We start from the raw sequence: 25,661 nt of genomic DNA, 5'->3' as shown, positions 1-25,661 counted from the left end.
AGTAAAAAATCTTAATATTTGAAGATTTATAATTAAATGAGAAAATTTTAAATATTTAATTATGAAAAACGATAAAAAATAACTATAATGAGTTTAATAAAATATACCTAGATGTGGAAAATTTATTGAAGGAGTTGACATGGTATTATCAAATACTCACATCATAAATATTTACTCAATAAACTTGATAAACTCATTTGGTTATCAATTTTTTTTTGAATTACTAATAATTAGTAAATACAAAATAGTCGAACCAGTAATATAATAATTAAATAAAAATAATATTTAAATAAAAATAGGAAAAAACGGTCCAATTGTTCTAAGTCCTGGGTTTTTAACTGAGTCTTCAAGAACCACCTGATTCAAAGTGAACCAAACCGGATTAATTAGAATAAGCTAAATTGTTGAATCAAATCGTTTTCTTCTTCAAGTGACAGTCCAACCGTCTAAGCTAATCCAAATCTAAAAACATTGCTTCCAAATTCTAATAGAAGAAAATTGATGAACAAAAAAAAAATCAAAATTGAAGGAGAAGAAGGACAACACATTAGATACATGTTCGTTGATGATCATCTAATCAAACTAGTTGTGATCGCACCAACGAGAGGTACATATTAGATGGCCACCAACAAACGCATATCCGTGGTTGCTGCATATAGAAGAAGAAGAAGTTCTTCAACTTTTGTTTCAAATTCAAATGAAAGTGAAAAACCAAAGTTGGGTTTAAATAATAGGCCTTTAATTGTATGAAAAGGGTATATGCTGAGGTTTATTCTCTTGGAAGCACATCGATTCTTCTAAATTCTAGTAGTACTTTGTTTTCACGACTCTTCTTCATTTTAGAATATAAAATAATATAAAATGCAAGGAAGGTTTTGTGGCCTAACTTCGTTGTCACCTTGTCTGTTTGATGATGTTTGGTTTTCATGGACAAACGAAAAAAAAGTCAAATACTTGCGCCACTTGCCACCTTGCTATATGTGCTTTCCAAAGCAATCAGATTCTCTTTAATTTTTTTTTTTTGGCATGAATTTCATGCATCATATTATCCTTGTCTACTAAAAACATACCACATTAAATAATTATAAATATAAATTAATTCTATCATTAATAATGATAGAGAAAAAAGAAAAAATTAAAAAAAATACTTTATTTTAAAAAAATCATTAAAATAATGAAACATTAAGATTTATTTAATTAAACTAGTACAATATAGTATGTTTTTATTAAATAAAGCATGAACAACATGGTGTATTGAATTCATGCAAGAATTTTTCTCTGTTTCAAGTAATAAAAAATTGTTCATTTTAAAAAATTGACTATATTTATATTATTTTCATGAAGCATAATTCTATATTTATATTATTTTCATGAAGCATAATTCAAATTATATAAGTTAACATTTTCTTAATTTTTTTTCTTGTAAAAAGATATACATTTTCTCTACATCAAAGTACTTTTTCTTTCTTTTGGGAAAAAAAGAGCAGTACTTCTTTTTCATATTATATCTACAAGTTTATTTGACTTTAATGATTTGTTAAGGGTTAAAGGCTAATTTTATTTTAAATTATTTTTTTAAGAAGCATATCCTACATTATAAGATGGGTACAAAATGATTCATAACCGAGCAATATCCTAATGCCTGCTGATCTGGTAACTTCCATTCTAAAACAAACATCCGTTTGTTAACTGATTGTTTGGCTGAAAAAAGTTGACCAATAGTAGAATACCACATGTGGTCCGCTCACTCCTCTTTTGGCCCCTTCCGTCTATTCTGTCCCTGGATGTCTCTGCTCACTTTGACGACGCCGGAACCCGATAGTTCGCCGGAATATCAACACCACGAGCAGCTGCATCAGTACATACAAGAGCTGAAGGACCAAATGTCTGGACCCATGCCAAACAACTTCAGATAGAATGCGGTTTGTTAATTTAATTATATTGTAGTCACTGATTTTTTTAATTTCAGATTAACATGGCCTGAAGAAAATAGGATGGTGGACAAGAAGCAGTGTGGTTTGTCTGTAAATCAGAAACTAGGTGCTGGACGTTACAATTCAATTAATTAACACATTATTTTGTATCATCCCTATAAGATATATAATAGATGCTTTTCAAAAAATAGTTTAAGGGCAAAACTGGTTTTTAATTCATTTTTTAATAGAATGTTATCGATAGAGTACAATAATAATGTTCAATGCATGAAGCCAATTCCATCTAATGGGATGAGGCTATTTGTTGTTGTTTTTTTAGGATAGTTTTTATAACTTGGCACTTGAATAGAATGCAATGATTTTTTCCCAAATAATGACAAGTAGTTTCTCCATTGTGCTGCTATATATATACATATAATGAAATTTTTAGGGAGAGGGGGAGTTGGGATCCATCGTTGGTGACAATATTTGCAATAAGTGTTGGTCTGTAATGATGCAACAAAGTATTGCTTTTACATAATTTAACCTGTTCAAGTTTGAAATATATGAATAAACATATTTGTTTGATATAACATGCCTCGTTAGTTGAATTTGATGATTTAGAATCACGTTTGAAGGTTATAGATTTCAGTATAAATCAATATGTGTGTGTGTGTAGAAAATCAAATTACTACCACTGCTTTTATATAAGTTGAGCCATTCAAAAATGATTAAAATGCAAAAAATACCCACAACATATTGTGCGAGAAGTTGGTGATATCCTTAACTCAAATATGGTACAATTTTACTCATCAATCCTAAAAAAATGCAGAACTCCCCAATTCATAATGAAAGTTAAACATCCGTTAAGCACGGACTATGAGTCTCACATATTTTTTACATGTAAATGGGTTAGAGGCAAAAATATCATCATCTATTTTACTAGTACAATTTTGTCTAAGATCCTAAAAAATTATGCAAAAATCCTCAATCTAAAACAAAAACATATATTAGTAAACATTGACTATGAATGTTCATGGTTATAAAAACTAAAATTTTATTTGACTCAAAGTGTAAATAAGAAAATACATGTATTTAAATTAAAATCAATATTTGCTAATAAGTACATTCGTCACGAATGGGATATTTTGGCATTGTTTTCAAGATCGATGGACAAATTTGTACTATGGTGTTCTACTTTGAGGATATTTTTTCCCGTAACCTAATTACACATAGCATAGCATGCGAAACCCAAAGTGAAGATCAGGTCTCTATGACGGATTTGAAATTTTTATATGAAAAAATTAATCATTTAGTCCTTATAATTTGACTTAGTTATAATTAAATTCTTAAATTTTAACTCGCTATAATTCAATTCTTGAAGTTTTGACTTGGTTGTAATTCAATTCCTAAACTTTGACTTTTATAACTCAATCCTTATATCTTTATTTATTTAAATATTGGGTCCTTATAAATTATGTTAAAATTTATTACTAATATTTTAAATTACCAACATCTTTTAATCTTTATAAATATTAAAAGTTTAAGATATTTTTAATCTTTATACTTTTTTTTTTAAAATATAGGATCAATATTTAAATGGTTAAAACTATAGGGACTGAGTTGCAAGAGGTAAAATTTAAAGACTAAGTTACAACTAGGTTACAATTGAGTTAGGATTATAAAGACTTAATTAAATGAGTCAAAATTTAAAAACTGAGTTACAATTGAGTTAAAACTATAGGGACTAAATAATTAATTTTTCCTTTTACATTTTTTTAAGAATTGCTAAGTAAAATTACACTGTACTTGAATTAAAGACATCAATAACTCCTCACAAAATATTAAATGGGTATTTGTGCACCTTAACCCTTAAAAAAACTAGAATTAAAAAGCAAAAATACGCATTAACTTTTTCTCCAAAAGTACCCTGTATCCTTTAATGAACAAAGGTGCAAAAATACTTATGAACTTGTTATAATGAATACAATCCTCATTTTGTTAAATTTGACTAATGCCCTTAATGTTGATTGTTTAAAAAAAAAAAGGAAGCAAACATAAAGGTAAAAAATACCCATAAATTTTTTCTCTAAGATTTTGATATTCTAAAGTCAATAAAAATTGTGTATGGGTATTCCTTAATTTTATAAATAGGCTAGCTTTTTCCAACTTATTAAGTTTCATTCTTGGCTATATGGCCTCTTAATAAAGTTAATGAGTATCCACATGCTATTATTATTGATTTTAGAAAACCAGAAACTCCTAAAAAAATTTTAGGTATTTTTACATCTTATATTTGCTTTCTTTTTTTTTAACAGTTAATATTAATGAACGTTGGTCCAATTTAATAGAATGAATATTGTTGCACTCATTATAGTAAGTTCATAAATATTCTTATACCTTTGTTCACTTAAAGATACTGGGTGCTCATAAAAAAAGGGCGATGGGTATTTTTTACCTTTTAATCCAAAAAAATGTTTTCTTCTTGCTAATATGAAGTGTCACTCAAATTAATATCAATGATTGAATACGCCCCCTAATTAAACAGCAACATAAATAATAGTTGAAAGTTGAAAAAATAAGAAAACATATCTCACACCTTTCATGGCTGACAACAAAATGAAGTAAAAAAATATAGAATATTGTAATGAAGTTTCCAGAATTTTCACTTTTCTCAAATTTAAGAAATCCATTGATCAACTGTTTAAGAGTATAATCTTGACTAAGCATTCATTTACACCATAATGTAGACTGTGTAGTATCACACATTGACATAGAACATTTCCCTAATCAACTAGGTTTTATTTTATTTTAAAGTTAATCTCACACTTCAACTGGACTTAAACCCATTACCATTGAACCAAGGGTAATTGATGCTAGTTTTACTCTCTAATTAGAACATTATGTATAGTACAAAAATTGAACATAATTTGTAAGTCTTCACATCACACTTTATGACATATTTTCAAACCTATACCCTGTTGTCTATAAAGAAAAGAGAGAACAGACATTGGCAAAAAAGAAAAATGATCAACTAAGAGTCAAGTGTATTTGGTGAGTCCTTCACATCATCATGCTCATACACATGGTAGGAGCGATTTGAAGAAGCCAACGTTGGTCTCTATTTTCCATCTCAATGTTGAGTACTCAACTAACGTGTTCCACAGGTCCACAACTATCCATTGATGTGATAAAATCCAATTAACAACCTGTAAAAACAGATCAAATTGATTTACTTTGTGTGTGTGAGATACAAGGGAATTAGGAATAGTAAAGGTAATTAGGGGTAAAGGATAGTTTGGAAATTTAGCATACTTTACAAATAGGGCCAACAGAAGCTGCCAATTTTGTTGTTGTGAAAATGCCAGCAAGTAAAACTAAATTTCCAAGCTACCCTATTACCCCTAATTACTAATTCCCTTTACTGTTCCTAATTCCCATGTATCAATATGTATATTCAAGATGATGCCAAGTCTTGTCACAAGAACAGACTAAATTTACAAGAAGCACTAAAACATAAGGACAATCCAATTCATATAAGCTAGGACATCCAGAACTGAAAGACCAAGAATCCACGTTGACTTGTATTGATGGTGCTGTGTGAAATGAGGATAGTTGAGTTACGGAATATTTTTATTGCTTAAGCGAAGAAGAATGAAAATGAGTTATGAAGGAGGCTGAGTAAATCACTAAGAGAAGGATACATTGTACATTAGTTATGCAAATCTTGAAATACAACCACATGCAAGTTAATCAAGCCATAGTCATTCCAATCAAAATGAAAAGATAAATTGGATAAGCTATAGAACATTGTTGCTGTATGCCTATTAAGTAATTTCAATGATCTTTTAGATTTAGAAGCTAAAAATGAAAGTCAAGATACCTGGTCTAGGTTCTACAATGCCTCCGAGCCAAATGTGTAGTATGCTATAAATGATCTTTGAGCCTAGAACATATGAACTAAAATAAAACAAAAAAAAGAAGCCATTGAGCCTGAATAAAGAAACACGAATAGCATCTGATGTGGAATCTTTAGACTTCATGTATAAATAATTTACGGTGCTATTCAAGGGTCATAAATAGTACATGTGAACAGAAACTCTAAGATTCTATAGGGACTTGAAGTGGGGGAATCTAGGTTACATGAATGAGTAAATAGATCTGAAAAAGATTTTATTCTATATAATTCAAAGCAGAGTAAATGAGTAAACAGATTTGAAAGGGTCTTGAACAACTAGTTTCATATGATTTCACAATCAATAGATTGACAAATTCTCTTCTAGTTTTGAACGTTAACTTCCTAGTACTTGTACATTTTCAATAGCAACAGTCAAGAAACAAGATGCTAAATATTAAATTTCAAGAGTTCAATTCCATTTGTTTCATTTTCATCCATTTTTTGATCAGATATTAAGAATTTGAGCCACTCTATTTGCACTAGTTTCAATAACATCAACCACCACTGAAAGGGCTAAAATGCCCCTGATGAAATTGTTTGGGCTAAAATATGAAACGTTGCTCGATAAGTTATAAAGCTATTTGGGCTGAGTGATTAAAGAGTTAGGCCTAATCTAAATAAAAAGGTCAACCTTGAGCTCAATAGAAGACCACAATAGGATGAACATGTCGAAATCCTTTCTGTTGCAAACATTAGACCGTTGGCACATAAAGACACGATCCCAAGTAATCCCGAAATCCACAGGGGCAATATCATCGTGCTCAAATATCTCGATGAGATGGGCTAATTATCAAAAATGGAGAACCCTGAGTAAAAACTGTGCCATGAGTTTTGTAGGATCTCTGATTCTTTAGCAGAATGTTCTAGGTCTTAAGGGAGAGGCTACCATCACTCTAACGTTATAAATAGAATACAATAACATAGAAGAAGGACAGTCAACACTCAACAAAGACCGCATTCTGCACTTATTGCTTTTTAGTTTTAGCAGTTAGTTTTTACCTTCAATTTAGACTTGTAATCTTTCACATTTCAATAAAAAAAAAAAATACTTATTCTACCAAATCTTGCGTATCTTTTACATCTGAGTAAATTGTAGTAAAGGAGCTCAGGACCATTTTGTTATCAATTAAGACTCAGCATCTCTAGCACGCCTGATATTTGTTGTTCACACATAAATAATTTTTAGCACCCTCGGTGAGACTTGTATAGTAAAGATGGTAAGGACAAGAAATGATAAAAGGACTAACGAAACATATGCTAGTTCTTAAGAACCAGAAGGGACCTCTGTACACACAAGGTTAGAACACTTGAGACCTGATGCTCAAGCGATTGAACATCATGAGCACATAGTGCTAATGTTGACAGGAAGCAACAGCACAAGCCATGGCTTAAAGCTAGAAAGTGGATAAGCCAACCTACTAATCATATCCAACAATCTTATGGTAGAAGTGCTATAGGGAATTTAAGATTGGATGGATAAACAGTTGAAAGAGAACTAAAATTTCTTTGCTTTATCCCAAGAAATGTCAAAAAGCAAGGAGAAAGAACAACAGTAAATCATAATGTAGGCTTTGCATAATGGCATGAACAATTAGCCGTATCATTAAGAAGCACTCCTCTAAAAGTAGGCTCAAATTAAGGGTCGTGTGGAGAACAATAACCAGGAATTAATGTAGGCACTGGCCATTAAGGCTACCCAGTTGTAAGAGACTACCCTAATCCCCAGATTTTTGCTAATACTAATCCTTTAAGAAATCCTTCATATTATTTACAAGAGCTTGGCATGAGCAGCCCAGGGGCATGGCAATAGTCTCGGAGCATCAGAACAAGCCTCTTAATTATCAATTGGTGAACATGGAGGCCCTGAGGGATGTTATCCAAGACATATATAGACTAGGCTGAGGCTAATTGGCTACCTTACTTTCTCAAAACCATATCTAGAGTATATAGACAGGGATAACCCAAACCCTCTAAGATATAGGATCCCTGACTTCACATTATTCTTAGGAGATAGACCCTTAAAGCACATTGAGAGGTTCACAATTCAATGTGAGAAAATTTCCAATTATGAGAACTTTTCCAACTTAAAGCTAAGATTGTTCTCGAATACTCTCACAGGCCCAGCATTCACATGATACACTTCACTGCTTCACAACTCAATCATTAACTGGATAGAGATGGAGTAAAAGTTCCATGTACAATTCTATAAGGTGGAGTCGAAGGTCAACATAGCAAAACTTTACAAGCTTACCTAAGGGGCTGGGGAAACAGTGGACTAATACTTGGTTAGGTTTAAACGAATAAGGAGCAGGTGCCATGTGCCGCTTTCAGAAACTAAATTCGTCAAGCTAGCTCAAGCAAGAATGGATATAGAGCTCCGAAAGAAGTTCTAGGGGATGAAATTTTAAGATTTCTATGAGCTTTACAGCCAAGGTATGGGGAAATGAGGAGTTGTTGAAAGAAGAGGACCATTACCGACAGACTATGGCAGGAACCTACTTTGCTGATCTTGAGATGGCAATAGTAGAACTAAAAAATGTTGGCAACTATACATACCTGACCCTAATAAGGAAGGCTAGGGAGACTCTGAAAGGCCAAACACAATACAGTATAATTTTAATACCATTAAAATAGAGGAGATTTTTGATTTCCTACTCAAAGAGAACTTCATCTCCCTGCCTACTAATCACAAGATTCCTTCAAAGGAAGATCAGAGAGGGAAGGAGTACTGCAAGTACCATCAATCATGAAGTCATAACACTAAGTCGTGTTGGGGCTTTAAGAACATCATTCAAGAGTGGATTAATAAGGGGTTCTCAAGTTCCTAAAGGAGGAATCCATGGTTGTGGATGAGGATCTGTTTCTAATATTTGCCATAGTAAAGATGGTGAAAATAAACTCCAATAAACGATGGACCAAGAGAAATGATGGTAGGCAGAGAAATATGAGGCCCTGGAATGTTTGGATTAGGGAAGATGTAACTCAAGAGAACTCGAGAATAGTGTGGGACCGCCTAGAAGAACCTATGGGTTGGTCCAACAAGAACAAACCTTTAAGGTGAGACATTAGCTTGGAAGGGCAAAATGTAAGAAGCCCGAATAACTCTAAAGTGGTTTGGGACTGTCTGGGAGAAACCACAGGTAGCTTAGAAATTAACAACCAGCAGGCAGTGAAGCAGGATAACAAACAACCCTCAGGATGGGACATTAGCCCTTGAGGATTGCTAATGACAGAACTATATGGGTCTAAAGTGGTCTGGGACTGTTTAGGAAAGCCATCTGGTAAGTTTGACTACTTCATCAAGTACTCAGCACTGCCTAAAGTAGGTGAACCTTTCACAGGGACATCGATAGGTTAGGATAAAGGCCCTAACAGTCTACCATTAACACTGTCAGAGAGCACTATCAAAACCAAAAGTTGCTAAGGGCTTCAGCATGTATGTTACACCATCTAGTAACATACTGCCTCTGAAGTGAAATGTCATAAGGCATAAAAAAGCTGCCTTAACTAGAACTCAAAAATGATGTCTTCAGCAAAAGCAAGCTACACAAAGATATCTTGAGCAACAAAAGAATAAGGTATAGGAAGGCTCTAATGTGCAAGAAATTAACAAATTCAGAAAGAAGTCTATTAAGGATCAGGACAAGGGGAGTAAAAATGAAAATCAATGTAGTGGGATCATTCATGTCAAGAAGATACCTCTTAATCTCTACTGCATGGTCTCAGTAACACTCCCTTCCTAATTTTGATTTACCACCAGTAAGACCCAAGACCGATATGAGCAAAACTCTTTAGAACCAACATACATGAGCCCATATTGATATTGCTCAATGAAACCGGGGGAGGATAAAGAGTATGAAACAATAAAAATATAGATGCAAAAGGTGAAGGTAGTAGAGCCCATCTGTCAAGTTACCTTACAAGCTATAGAAGGAAAGCCAAAATGGGCTATCCTGGAGAAGCCAAGTGTTAGGATGACCTAACACCTAAAGTCCTTATATTGTCAGCCAGTGTGATGCTTAAGATAGGGCAAAAGGAGCAAGGCCTGATACCAACAGAGGTGTGCATAGTGGGATTCACCGAGACTACTTTTAAGGTCCTTGGTGTAATGCCATTAGAGGTTAATGTTGGGACCAAATCCTCTCTGATGACCTTTTTCATGATTAGCATTAAGAAATTCCCAAACTCCATGTTTGCAACTTTAATTTATTTTTTCCTTTTATCATATAGTTATAGTCTTTATTTTTCTATTGTACGATTGGTATAGCCTGCCACCTCTTTTTTTAATTAATGTATCTCTGTTTTCCTGTATCTACATTAATTTTCTTTACTTTACATTCTCACATCTAGGTCAACTGTGTTAAGGAAGCTCAGGTTCCCTATGTTTGATTAGAAGTCAAGTTCTTTCACCTTTTTGAGACCCCGTGTCTCTGGCATGTCTCACGACACCACACTCTTGATTGTTTTTAATGAATAGAAATAAAAGAATTAATATATTTTGAAGAAACCTCAATGGGAAGAAACTGAGGCTAGTAACTTATTATCATTGTATATTGCCTATAAGAAACCATTTTAGGAAGAAGTAAGTTACTTTTGTGCTATTTTAATACTTTTGTAGAGAGGAAAATCTGAGAGCTTTACCTAGCCAAGTTATTAAAGTTTCCTTAGGTAGGAAAGTTTAGTTTAAATAGATTAGGCTTTGCTCTTGTAATGCATACTCAATGAATGAAATATTGTGAGTATTCAGATAACTTCTCTCTCTCTCTCTCTCTCTGTGCATTTCTGCCTCTTCTTCTCTTGCTCCCTTTATTCTATTCTTCATCTTCTTCATTTGCCCCTCTTTGTCTATGGTTTTCTTTACTCTCTCCCTCTGTCCAGCACTGTGCAAGTGTGTGTGAGTGTGTTATATCATCCCTAAAGGGGTTTGGAATGGAATAGGATGGTCAAGAGAAGATGACATCATCCCTTTATTAACTTGGGTTGGATTAAGGGAGTATTATGGAACTAATGCTCTGTTTGGTTGGAGAGAAAACAGGAGAGAAAATACATTTTTCCCTGTTTAGATGAAGAAAAAAAAGTGAGAGGAAAGAAAACTTGGGAAGAAAATGAGATGTGGAACCCATCACATTTTTTTCCTAACTTTTCCCCCCAAATGTGGAGAGATTTTGAGAGTAAATTCTTATTTTCACTATCTACCGTCCCTTCTCCCCCTCTTTTGCCCACTTCAACACATTAATTCCTCACAAACAATCAGATTTTGATCTCGATGAAAATTTGTGTCCTTGGCTTTTTAGAACTAATTTAATTTTAATAATTAATTTTAATATAATTTGATTTGATGATGTTGATTTTAATATAATTAATTTGATTTTAAGAAATAGAAACAAAATTTGCATCTTTAGCTTTCTACATTTTTTAACAACTAATTTGATTTTAAATTAATTTGATGATGTTAATTTTAATATAATTTATTCTTTCAATTTATTTTTACAAAGATAATTACATTAGATATGATATATACTGATATAAGGATATTATAATCATTATAATATTTATTCATTTTTTTCCTCCCCATTTTCTCCTGTCCATCCAAACATAATGAGTGATGACATTTTCTTTCCAATTTTCTCTTCCCTTTGTTTTCTTTCCTCTCATTTTATTTCATCTCAACTTTTTTTTCCATCCAAACGGAGGGTTCTTTAACGCACTAGGTCAATGTGGGGGACAACATCTTTATGATCATTAAGGGAGAGAATTTGACTCGGATGAAACCTAAGGATTCAATCATAACACCCAGCAAGAAGATACATATGCAGATTGTTCATCAACTTTTTAATGCCCCAGGAGTACATTTGACCATACTAAGTCAAATTGAATTACGTGTACAACAAAGGCAATACATATAGGGACTTTCACTTTAATGTTTAGGTGCATGTAAACATTTCTGCTTCGATCAGATGACTAAATAATGAGAATTTCAGCAAATTAATCATGATTCCTGTTGATATAAAATTACTTGAGAAGCGGCAAGCTATTGAATTATGGTCTTCACTTCAGGATCTTCTCCAAAGGCACCACATCCCCAGTTTCCAGTAGCAACCCCAATATTATCGTGCTGGTCCATTCTAGGATGACTCTTCTAAGAATGTTTTAATACTTCATCTGCAGAATTTTCTTCAGTTACTTCCATAGATGCCGAGGTGGAAGCATATACCTGTGGATAAAATAAAGAATGTACAAGGAAGCCATAACGATGAGAGATCAATGAGTACCGGAGACAATTTATTGTATCAATGTATCTTAAAGAAATATTCTCATTAAAACATTATAGCTGCTTAAGTCCAGACTGTTCAAAAATTATATATCGAAGGAAAAACCCAACCAGTTCAGAAGAGCATCTGTTCTCTTGCAATATTTCCTGGTATGGCTGACAGTTTGATTGACTCAAAAAATCACGGAATGCCTTACTGACCACTGCAGGAATGAAGGGGCTGCAATCATTTTTTTTTATGGAGCTGAAATTAGTATTTTATTGTCTTTACATTTTGCTAAAAGTGAAAAAGAAGATAATAGTTACCTTGTAGACCACTTTAAACCAAATAATTTTACAGATTGCTACTCTGTTCTTTTAATCAGATGGTTGTTGATTTACTTAATATGTTGAGAAATGTTAAAAGAAAATAATAGAAACGTCCTAGGCCTTCATTTAGGAACTTTCAGTTTCCAGGTTGGAGTGATTCTCAACAACAGTCTAAATTTCATAAGGTTTGTAAATTAAAATTTTATAAACAAAACTTGGTCACTTATTGGGGGCAAAAACACTAGTTTGGCCAACTTGTCCTTATCTAGACCTTACTCAAGATTCATGCTTCAAGAAATTAGTGTTCCCGGACTATCCATCATCCCCAAGTCTCAAGTCACACTCCAATTGATTGACAAAAAGTGTCCCAAACCAATTCCAAATAGTTTCCTGGGAACAATGCAGGACTAACGTTGCGTACTAAACTGCAATTTTGACGGCAGCACAATAGTCTAACATTAGGGTTTAAGGATAATAATATTTGCATATTAGTCCCTTTGTTTGCATGGATGCATCATCCCATATAGCAGAAGTTCATCGAAATCATTATAAACCAAGATTTACAAACCGGAGAAGAAACTTTTCCCTGTATTGTCTCATCCCAGGGCCACGTAATGCATCAATTGCAACAATCTAGGTTTTACATCTTCCAAGTTCATCCAAATCCCATTTATCCATCTAGTCACCAGAAAATCAGAATGAGGAGGCATACCTAAACAAATTAGGACACAGTTGTCATCAGTATTTGAAGACACGACTCGCAATTAAAGAATCTTTAAGTTTGAAAAGTTAAAATCTATTATATTTGGCATCACATCAAATTATTACTTTCATATCTAATTTTATCCCACTGATTGAATGCAAATAACAACACAGAAAGACAGAAATACCAGCAACATATTTTCAGTCTGTTTTATATGCTAGCACAATATACAATAATTGAAGTCACCTTGTTCCCATTTTTCCTCCTATTGAATCAATTTCTCCATTTCTTTCCTTTTCAGCTCCTTTTCTGCCCAGACATAGATCTTTTATACCTCCTTTAAGAATTTCTAAACTTTATTAAAAGCTAACTCTTTACTTCTCTGTTTTTCCTTTTTTAAGGGGAAAAATATAAACATAAAATCTTTCTTCCACATCTATAACCAAAGAATTGAATAGTTTTGAACCTCCCCATTCAACCTTAAAATTCCTTTTCCACAACAAATGTGCTACAATTCTCATCAAAAGGGATAGTCACTCCGTTTTCAGGCTGAACAGGTCAAGGGCTATTGCAGTTAAATCAAACAAATCATCTGGTCTTTCTAAAGCAGGCTCAAACAGGATTCGTATGAAAGCAAAATCACATTTAAGACTTGAAAGGCATGATGGCAACAAATGAATCCGTAAATCATTTCTTAAGATCACACAATGCCTAATGATTTGCCTCAGTATAAAGCATGTTCTAGGGCCTTAAGAATGAGATAGCTTCTACAAATTTAATTACAAAATATTCTCCTAGTAACATGCATTCAAATTATGTTGGGTCAATTAGTGTGCAAAATTGCAGGAAAACAAATTAGACAAAGCATAATTAGCACTGATTGACTGCTAAACATATCCTGATAACTACACTATTTGTTATAGGATATAGACATGATACAACGGGATCACAATCTTAAGCGTGAATCTACAAGACTTCAATCTTATCTAGTACCAGGATCAATTTCTACATGTTGGATCATAAGATCTTATGATTGAGATTGAGATCTCGACAAATGACAAAAAGCCTATTAGCTCCCGGGGGGGGGGGGGGGCGTGTATGTGTGTGAACATGCAAAGCATCAAAAGTTCATTATCTCAGAGGAACAAGAATAACAAAAGCCTAATATTTGCAATGTAATTTCATGTATCAGCTCATTGTCATACAAATTTCACAAACTGTTTTTTCGAACCTGCAAATTCTCAAGAATTAACTGTGTATCATCCCAAGTCCTACATTTTCCTTTTGTTTTTTACGCAACTTACCTTGCCATAAAGAAGTTTCTTCCTTCTTTTTGGACGCCGGGGTGGGGGGTGTATATCCATCACATTTAATATGGATACAGCGAGCAATGAATTTCAATTATACGAAGATCTAGATTTTATATTCACTGACTGCTTACCCTGTAAAACTTGAGAACCTTTCCACACCAACAATTTCTAAGGCCTCATTTTCTGCCATTGAAGGCAAGAAGAGCATGCCAACAATCAACTCTGGACTGATCATGAAACAGATTTCCTCTTATATCAGATGATTAAAAAGTTGCATTAAATATCAAAAAGGTGATTTTGTAGAGGGAAAACAAAATGTTTACAAGACAAAAAGAACAATTGTGGAACACATAAACAAGATAGCAGGCATATTTTCATAAAAACACAGGACATAAGACTTTTAAGAAAGATGCCAATATTCCAAAATATTCAAGCATAAAACATAATAGATTAGAACATAAGCTTATGATACCTGTACACAGCCTCTACGAAGAGCACCACCACCTAGATACTTATTTGCGAAGTCCATTTCAACAGCTCCACCTAATTGATCCTCTATGTGTCCAGAACTCTGAGTCTATATGCCAAATGAGCACAAGACAAACCAGTGAGATTGATTAGTTCAATCTGACTTTGAATCTAGATTTGAATTTATTCCCCGCGTCATCTGTTCCCTGCGTTGTTGTCAACCCTAGTGTCGGACGCCGTCACCGTTTCTTACTTTGCTTTTAATTTTTTATTTTAATTTGGCTTTGAATCTGGTCATGTAATCGTTTGGATATTGACGATTTTGAATAAAGAATAAAGGTGACCGTTTTGTATTAAGTTAGAACTTCTTTTGTCTATGGGTTTCCAGATGTTGATTAAATGGTTGCTGTTTCTCTGTGTATAGCAAAAATGATGAGGCTACAGTCGTATGCGGGGCTTAGTTTCATTGCAACTCTAGCTGTTACGTATCATGCATTCAACAGCCAGAGGTTAATTTTATCCAGCAATGGTTTTTCTGTCAACTTCCAAGATCAACTTGGTACTTCTTCTCAATATGGGTCTGGTCATTATGTGTCTTTTATGGCAATAACAAAGAAGGTATTTCTTGGCACACTACGAGAGGCAGAGGTTGAGAGGCTTAATGAGCAATCATGGAGGGAGGTTATGGAAATCCTTTTTGCCATCACCATTTTTAGGCAGGATTTCTCTATTACATTCCTTGCTATGGTCACAGCGCTGTTGTTGATCAAAGCTTTACATTGGTTGGCTCAGAAAAGAGTTGAGTATATTGAGACCACTCCTACAGTGCCCTTGTTGTCTCACATTCGAATTGTGTCTTATGGGTTTCCTCCTCCTTCTGGATGGACTGTTTTTATATAGTTCCGTGAAGCATTTGATGCTATCATGGCAGGCTTCAGTTTCCCTCTTTTTTGCTTTTGAGTAAGCCTTCTTCTCTGTATTCTTGCTAAATTAGTTGCCAGTTGCCATATGCTTAATTTGAATTGAAAAATGCTTCACTTTATGTCAATTTTAAAGTTTTTGTATCTACATTAGTTGTGTCAAGATTTGAATGATGTATGGAGATTAAAAAGTATACCATCTTTAGCTGTTGTTAAGCCTAGTTAGTCCTTTTAAATATATAGAAATCCACAATATTGTTGAATTCTTAAATTCTTTGTCTGATAAAAAGCCATTTTACTGTAAGCAACCAATCATTATGTCTAATTGACCTTGGTTATAGGATTATTGATGTCTAGAAGTTATAAACTTCTTCTTTTGTTCTTTGATCAAGATCCTTTTTATGTGGGGAAATATTGGCATAACAAAGAACAAATTATAAGAGAGGAGTATATATCTACAATAATAAAATTATAGTTGGTTGGCTGTGGGAAAAAAAGTGATTGCTGGCATATAGAGTTAACCGGCCAACCATATCTCGATGGTGGTTGGCTTAGTGGATAAGGAATTGGAGGTATGCTCCTTACTTTTAGCAACTTGGTTTCGAACTCTGGGGCAAGTACCAAGGAGAATTTATTCTCTGACATGCACCAAGACAATGTTAAGGGTGCTCCTTTTTGATCACTTGAGGTGAGCCTTAGTCTTGGATTGTATGCATTTTAGCCCAAGGAATTGTTACCTTATCAAATAATAACAAAATAATTGATGATCAGATAAATCATGATTTTTAAATTACTGCATGTTGATATTATTCCTATATATTAATCAAGTTATGTGTCTTTGTGGATCTTATATTAACTAATTAAATTGCATTAAAAAAATTATAAAATGCCTATATATATGAATCACTTCACCTAGTAGGAGTCTATTTATCCTAACATGTGGTTTAACATTTCTGTTTATTCAGTTTAGAAAAGTGCTTTGAATTCTTTAAATAATTTGTCCTGGGGATTTGTCTTTGACACTATCCATTTCTATCTCAGGTAAATGATACTGGCAACAACAACAGTGTCAATTTTTGTAAAATATCTTTTCTACTTTAGCGACATGCTTATGGAAGGACAATGGGAAAGGAAACCAGTCTTCACATTCTACTTGGAACTCATCAGGGATTTGCTTCACTTGTCTATGTATATGTGTTTCTTCCTCGTGATTTTCATGCAAGTGATCAATCTACTCTTATTTTGTATATGCATTGTAGCCCTCATGAATCGTCCTAGAGTGTTTACATGGAGGATCATGCAATTTAAAATTTTTAAGGTTGGAATTGATGTTAATGTTTTGATTTACAGACATGAATGTTGGTTCAAGAATTACACTTTGAAGGTAAATCATGTCTGAAATCAGATAAACTAGTTGCTGGAATTTTTGTGCAGCACAGGCCCTCTGTAAATTATTATTTGGAAATTAATGGGTGAGAGAAAGATATTTAGTTTTTTACAAGGCTGATAGAAATCAATCCTTTAAAATAGTAAGTTCCAGATTGAGTTGCAATGGCACTGAGATTTTCTTTAATGGTAACTTCCTTATTAGCGCTCCCCTACTTTCTAGCAACTGATATATGTCATCTCCATTTCAGATACTTTGAACATTAACCAAGGGAAGGTCCTTCTAAATTACTTAGCTAATTATAATATCATGGAGACTTGGTAGTATGGGATGCCAAGTCCCACATTGAGTAATATGGGATGCTCAATGGGATATATAAATGGGTTGGTTCTCCCACTTTAACAACTGAATTTTGGGGTAGAGCATCTCATCCCACTTAGATACCCATCATAATGTTAATTAAACTAATGCTCACTGTGTTTGTCATGGAACTTAGCTTTTATCTTACTGCTATATTATTTGTCCAAAGATATTATATAAGGCTATGGTGACCAGTCACCTCCCACTGTTTTCTTCTATTGTTCTTTAGTAGTGAATGTTATTTTAAAATAGCTTGTCTAGCTTTTGGTTTACTTGTTTGTCCTGTTTTTGTTTTAATTTGACTGCATGTTTAGTCTTCACAGGCTATTTTTTACCTACTAAGTACTAATCTTAAATTGGCTTTGGTAGAAATTATGGTGTGCCTTTACACTTAATATGGGAGCTGTATGAGACATTTAGGAACTTCAAAGTTCATGTTGCTGACTACATACGCTATCGTAAGATTACTTCAAATATGAATGATCGGTTTTCAGATGCAACCCCTGAAGAGCTTAACGCGTTAGTTTCTAAAATATTACTTACACTTGTTTTTGTAGTTAAACTTATACAATAGTATTGATTTTTTAAAATGGGTATGCAGAAGCGATGCTACATATATTATCTGTCGTGAAGAGATGACTACAGCCAAGAAGCTTATATGTGGACATCTTTTTCATGTGCATTGCCTCCGATCATGGTTAGAGGGGCAACATACTTGCCCTACCTGCAGAGCCTTGGTTGTACCGCCTGAAAATGGCGCAACTACTGCTGGAGGGCAGCATGGATCACAGTCAGATCGACAGGGTAACCATATGAGAATAGATACTGTATGCATAGTTTGTTAGCATATTAATGATTTCACTATGCCAAAATTGAAATTATACTATTTCTGAGGAAATAATGCCTTTAGTAACTAAAATGGAAAATGGGAAAAGTGAAGGTGATATAGTTTGATATCGACAGATTAATCCTCTTCAGATACGCCCCTTCCATACAAGAACCAAACATTATCCTATTTAAAGCATGTCAGTTTAGAATTTTTTACTGTACAGACACTTTTTTTAAAGACTAGGATTATTTCTGTCCCATTTTCTTTTATATTTCTATGCGACTTATAAAATGGTGTATTGTGTATGTTGAAGATTGAAATAATTTATTCAACTCTTGAAACCATGTTTTCTCTTTTCTTGGGACAGTCATGTTTTCTTACTTTTTTTTTAACATGGTATCATTTCGAGTTTAACACTACCTGTTTACATATTTATGAAATTATAAAATAACATGAATGAAGTAAAGATTGCAGCTTTGGATGGCGCTGAACTTGATTTAGGCTGGATTATTATAACTTGGAACAGGAACAAGAACGGGAACTAGTACTGGAAACTCATCTCAAGCTGAAGGTGGCAATGGGGTGGCTACTGATAATTTGAGTCGTCATCAAGTTAGACTCCAAACTACCGCTGCCTCAATGTATGAGAAGTCTTACGTATACCCATCACCATCTGCAACTTCTTTAGTATGGTATATCAGTGATTTACCATCCACCTTTCTTTATATACTTAAACAGACTGATCCAGAAACAATGAATTTAACTGAAGACACATTGTGTGCTTGGGTTGTTCTTGTTGAAAAATAGTTAGCAGATGCCGCAAAAGGAATATATTATATATTTATATACATTTGGTATATTCTCTTAATCTATTATAAAGGAGTAACTAACTGAGGCAACACACTTTTATGTTTGCAAAGATGGCACATGAGCTTTTGGTTGAATCTGAGACAAACGTCTAATTTTTCAAAATTTTTTCTCTTTTTCCAGATCTAATCTTAAGCATTCTAGTATTTTTGAAAAGAAGTTCGAACACTGATTAAGTATGTGGAAGTTTGCTATGACAGTACTGAAGCTATTAATATGGTTACCAGGATTTGCAATCAAAACCATCTGTTTGGTGATGTTATTGAAATTGCTAGACTCTTCCTTGAAAGAAATCGGACTATTTCTTTTGATTTCATATACAGGGAAGCAAACATTTGTGCTCACTTATTAGCACAATTATCTCATTACTGGATTAGTGTTGATTTTTGTACCTATGTCCATCCTCCACCTCTTTATCAGAAGTTGGTGAATGATGATAGGAGAGTTGTTCTTTGTACTCATTAGTTTGTAATGTCTTCTATTAGTTTGGTTAATATAGGTTCCATATGTTGGCAATAGCTGGTGAAATCATAGCCTGAGTCATGCCCAAAGATATTGTCCTTAAGAGCTATTCCGCTACACGGGGTTGATTGCGCGGTAGCTCTCCAGGATTAAACATACTCTTCCTACTAAAAGTAGGGACACAGAACAACAAAAATTCACAAAATATACTCAAGTAACTGTACAATTAACTAGTATGATAGAAGAGGAAAGAAAGGCTGAGAGTACTAAGGCTCTCACTGAACCCGTGACAGGCTTTGCCTTTTATAGGCAAATCTCATAATGTTGGATAATAAAACCACTTTAATCACAATTAAAAAAACGGTTTCAGATAATAATGTTGTTTAAATTATAAGTTATAAAATAATAAATAGACTTAAATAATAATTAATATTATTAATTTATAATAATTCCTTCTAAAATATTCAAAAATATTTATAATATCCAACAATCCCTCACATATTCCAAAAGGAAGGAAAAATTTTGAAAAACTATCTTATACAAATAATTTTTTCATCTCCAAAAAATAGTTTTCAAAATTTTGAAAAATTGTCAAGAATTACGTCTAACTTTTATGTAATTGTATGCAAGAGCCCATTTATTAGTCCAAGTTCACATCTCAGTATCTATAAACTAAGGCCTTCTATCATTTGAGCAACATAGGACTTTCCTTTTTGACATAATTGTAACAATCCCCTACATGTGTCAAAAGGACCACTATCATTTGAGTTATTTTCACAAAAGATAATCACTTTAAATTTGGTGTCTTTCAACTTGAACCAAATCTAGACCAATATGCCTGGCTATAACAAATACTCTAGAGATTTCGCCACGATCTCATAGGAGCAGCCCTATTTCACATTTGTATAAGTATTTTCATCAAGTGTATCTGTAATGAATATACCATCCGTAAGGACTATGAAAAACATTAAGAGCTTTCACTCAACCTTCGATCAATGTATTCTAGCATTTTCTCAAGTCGTAGGAAGGGATAGAAAATTTAGTGCTAGCAAACTAACAAGTAATTTAGTAATTTGTTCTTACCTATTGAACCTTCTTCATGGAATTTCTACTCACAAAGGTTGGATTTCCATCACTGTTAATTTTAAATAGGCTTAAGTCCCATTTTCCTCAACATTTAAATAATTAAAATTCTTCCCAAGGGGTTAGTTAACGAATTCGTCAGATTTACATCTGATCTCACGTAATCGATTGAAATAACTCTCTTTTTTAGCATGCTTAATTGTATTTCAAACGATATTTACCTATGTCATTATTCTCTTTGCAATGACTATTGCCATTTGGCAATTACAAATCATCAATATAGTTTATGTCGGTTTTACTCATAGTAGAATATTCATTGAGAAGTTTTTTAACTACTCAACTTCATTATTAGCCAACTTTAAAATAATAAACTCTGGCTCAAATAACATTTTATTTGGCTATTAATAGATTTTTCTTCATTTGAATATAAAATTTAGTTAACATCATTGTATTGTCTTAATACAATAGAAATCTATTATACATGATACCACCATTTATGGTATCCCTTAAATATTCATTTGTCTCATGCTCTTATGAGACTTAATCTCCATGCAACGTATGTCATGAGATTAACACTTAATAGTGCAACAAACTCTCACAAATTTGTGCATACATAAATTGAGCAACAAAAATATATCATTTTTTTAAAATAACATATCAGCCTCATAAGAACTCATCGGCACTAAGTGTCAGTTTTACACAACAAAATAATTGCTTAGATGATCTCTAGCAACTTAGCCTCTAATCCAGTTTCAAATTAATTAGCTTGGATTCCACTATAGTCCTATCATTATATTTTGATATCATCACTACCGAAAGTGGATAATCACTAATGGGTTTTCTCACACAAATTAATAACTTAGTAAACATGCATCCACGTATTTTATATAGTAGGAATCCACTATTCTCAATTCCATAATTTGAAAAAAAAATTAGTTATCTCATGGGATCATAACACAAATCAGTATTTACAATAATGAATACTCCTGCCAAGATATATTATTAAATAGGTCATGCGTCTATTTCAAAATTTATTCATCTATACTAGACAAATGATTAACTTTTGTGCCACTATCTTGATAAATCACAAATCTTTTTTTTTTTAGCATTTATGCAAGTCATAAAGCCTTCACATAATTTTCCTCTAAACCACAACTAGACATTTATAAAAAAGAAACTAATATTTTGGTACAACACATTTTTGCAACAAATTCCATACATTAGGCTGCCCGCACTTTCAAAATTTTAATTACATGAAAAATATTTTCATGCCTTAACAACAATGATTCTAATTAAATTAGAATCTCACCATATAATCTCCTCCCATTCTAATTAAACTAGAATTTCTCATAATTTTAAATTCATCAAATAAAATGCCTAAACTTAACGCCATATAATTTTCTTTAGGGCAACATAAATTCAATTGAGACAATTACAATTATGATACTTAAATCATATGATATAACTTATTTTCACACTATGAAGTTATGTGACCATCATCGTGAAACAAATTTTATATCTCATTGTGCCAAAATTATAAAGCCCACAATAAATATATTTATATTTATAAAGGTGCATATTTTACCATACTTTAATTAAAATTATAATGTATATCATCATAATATAGTATGGCAGCAACACACGCAAATGAAGTGGAATCATAACGCTGAACACCAGTATACACATATACAAGAAATGTGGATATTAAATTAAATTTCACAAAATTTTAATTTCAGGAAGCATGTAATCCACATGCTCCTTACATTTAGTATCATAGGTTAACAGTGCTAGTAACGCAATCAAACACAAGAAACACTAAAAATTTGTTAAATAATATATCCCATCACCTCCACCATTAATGATCCACTAATAGCATTCTTAATTTATTAGATTAATTATCACCCAAATACCAATCCTATATATTAAAGTTTACAGCGTTACTAATTCATGATTGATATTCAATCTCCTTAAAGAAACCAATAGTAACACATTTTTTCCACATTACTTTTCACCCTTAATATTTATAAAATTGAAAGCTCATTATGTCTCATCATAACGATCCATAATATATGATAATTTACATTTACACATAGAAGCTGTGAATAGAACGGACCTTTATTGAGGAACGTGAATGATTTACTCCAATACCAAATTATGCTCATGAACATCATTGAAACTCATTGCCTTACAGTGCACCTCTATTGGATCTAAGTCCACCAAGTTCAATACAACTCAAATCGAACATGGTTGATCAGTGCCTCAGAAACCATGGGCACCGATTGGACTGGGACTAGGGGACGAAACACTAAGACATAAGGAGAAGATCGGCATTTCATCACTTATGAGTAGTGCCCCAACATTTAGTCTAACAATAAATAGACCTTAGAAACTAGGTGATGCAAATATTTATCTAGTTACCAAAATAACACTCTTGCTCTCATTCTCATGTCCTTGACAAAATCTAGCTCTTAAGATTGTTGGCAATAGCTGGTGAAATCATAGCCTGAGTCATGCCCAAGGATACTATCCTTAAAACCTATTCTATCACATTAGGTTGATCGCGCGGCAGCTTCTCAAGATTAAATATACTCTTCCTACTAAAAAGTAGGGACACAGAACAACAGAAATTCACATAATATACTCAAGTAACTGTACAATGAATTAATATGATAGAAGAGAAGAGAAAGGCCGAGAGTACTAAGGCTCTCACTGAACCTGTGGCAAGCATTGCCTTTTATAGGCAGATCTCATAATGCTGGGCAAAAAAACCATTTTAATCACAATTAAAAAACAGTTTCAAATAATAATGTTGTTTAAATTATATGTTACAAAATAATAAATAGACTTAAATAATAATTAATATTATTAATTTATAATAATTCCTTTTGAAATACTCAAAAATATTTATAATATCCAACACCATATTTATTAAAAAAAAAGAAGAAGAAATATTTTGAATTTTGAAATCCTTAACCCATGCTTCACCTGCAAAAGCATGAATAGAAGCTAGTTAAGTTTAATTCTTTGGTGATGATAAAATTTCTTTGGATTTGAAGGTTAAAAGGACCAGCTTCCAATTTCGGGTCTTCTATTCTCTCAAAATTCAAACTCTCTTTAAATTTAGTGCTTGTATCCAAATTTGTTCAGTAAAATGTGAGTGAATTTGATTGAAGAGGCAACAATCAATTTCAAGGTCCAACTCATGTTAAGTGCGCTATAAAACTGATAACATCAATTTCCTACAGGCTACATCCTGTTAAACTATTTAATTGATTAATTGATAGGGTTTGTTCTCTAATTTGCAACGCCCCTGGATACACTGTTTGTCCTCCTGTTCAAAGGCCTGCACTGAATCTACTAATACAGAGCTTAATGGAGAACGTACTTCAAGTGAACAAACACAACGACAATTTGTCATCCCTGGTGGACCAATGAATGTTTCCTTTCCTCCGATGGGACCGTTTCTTATCCTTCCTTCTCTAACACATGTAGCAAACATGAATTATGGAGAGGGATCTGGATCTGATCCAAATGGGCCCCAACTCTCTTCTGGAAGCTCAAAGAACGATTCAATACCAGATTAAGGTACAGTTGCATTGAACTTCTTCAATGGTAACTTGTTTATCATTGCCCTGCCAATATAATCTCATTGTGCTTCTGTAAAGTGGTCAAGTTTGGTAATTATGTTTGCGACCAATGAGTATTTACACTGTTGCTTTTCTCAATCAAATATCTCCAGTCGTAACATTGCTGATATTATGACTACTTTCTCGCAATCAGTCTTCTACAAGGACGTGTCATGTCACATGCACATATAAAATCAGCGCATGGCATTCCAAGATATTAGATATAAACCATGAAGCATGATTCTAGATGGCATGTTGGTAAATGCCTGCATTTATTTATTCAGGGTTTGTGAAAATTGATGAGGATCGGAAACAGATGTGTCCCATGTGCATAATATTTGAAAAAATGCCTTAGTCCTTAACTTGGAAGTTTAACTCGTGTATTGAATTAATCCGTGAATGAAGATTGAAATCCATCCTGTTATAGTTATTCATGAAAATTAATCTGTATTTTTTTTAGGGTAAAATTAAAGCAGATTCTGCAAAATCAGCTCCAGCTTCTGCACAACGCAAATGAAAGGAGGGCAAGTCATTATCGTCAAGTAGCAAAGACAAGCCGTTTGCTTCCTCTTCATCTGTGCCTGATAATGGTCGAAATGAGGAGATTCAAGGCGGTACTCAGTAGTGTATAAAGTAAACTGCTTTGCTTGTTTTGTGTCGTGGCTGTTCAATGAAGGAGACTTTCAAATGTAGATATAGGAAAAGTAGATTACAGCAATTACAGCATTGTAGGTCACATCATCAATTTGAGAATGCTCGACGCTCGTCCTTTGTTTTGCTAATCTTTGTAATGCACAGCGCCTCTTAAAAAATTATTTAGGTTATGGTTGGATGGGTGTATTTAAGTTAAAAATTTGGATTCTAAATTATTTGTTAGATGATAAAAAAAATTTTAAATTATAATATTAAAATTATTTGTTTAGTTTTAAAGTAAAATTTTAAAATTTAAAATCTATATTTGAATTTTAAAAAAACTTGAAAAATTGGTCAAACTTGACGATTCGAATAGGCAACTTTCGACAGGATCAAACAAATGAAACTGATTGTGACTATGGCACCAATTATGATTGGGACAGGATCTCTAAATTCCATCAGGACTAAACAGTCATGACGACGAGGACCGAATTGATGGAGACGATAAGGACCTTACTGAGGGGGACGATGGGGAATCGGACAGTGGCTTTCATTGGGACCG

At 33.2% G+C, this 25,661-nt stretch overlaps 2 pseudogenes; one reads left to right on the top strand and one right to left on the bottom strand.

The window, feature by feature from the left end:
- Window positions 1–1,794: 1,794 nt before the first annotated feature.
- Window positions 1,795–15,230, bottom strand: LOC129297704 (poly(ADP-ribose) glycohydrolase 1-like; annotated as a pseudogene).
- LOC129297707 (ERAD-associated E3 ubiquitin-protein ligase HRD1A-like) lies at window positions 14,954–19,266 on the top strand (annotated as a pseudogene).
- The last annotated feature ends 6,395 nt before the right edge of the window (window positions 19,267–25,661 follow it).

This window comes from Prosopis cineraria, unplaced genomic scaffold (genome assembly GCF_029017545.1).
Source record: "Prosopis cineraria cultivar Desert tree isolate PC_DT_omini unplaced genomic scaffold, ASM2901754v1 PC595, whole genome shotgun sequence".
In the NCBI taxonomy this organism is placed as follows: Eukaryota; Viridiplantae; Streptophyta; class Magnoliopsida; order Fabales; family Fabaceae; genus Prosopis; species Prosopis cineraria.
This window is presented reverse-complemented; position numbering and strand designations above follow the sequence as displayed.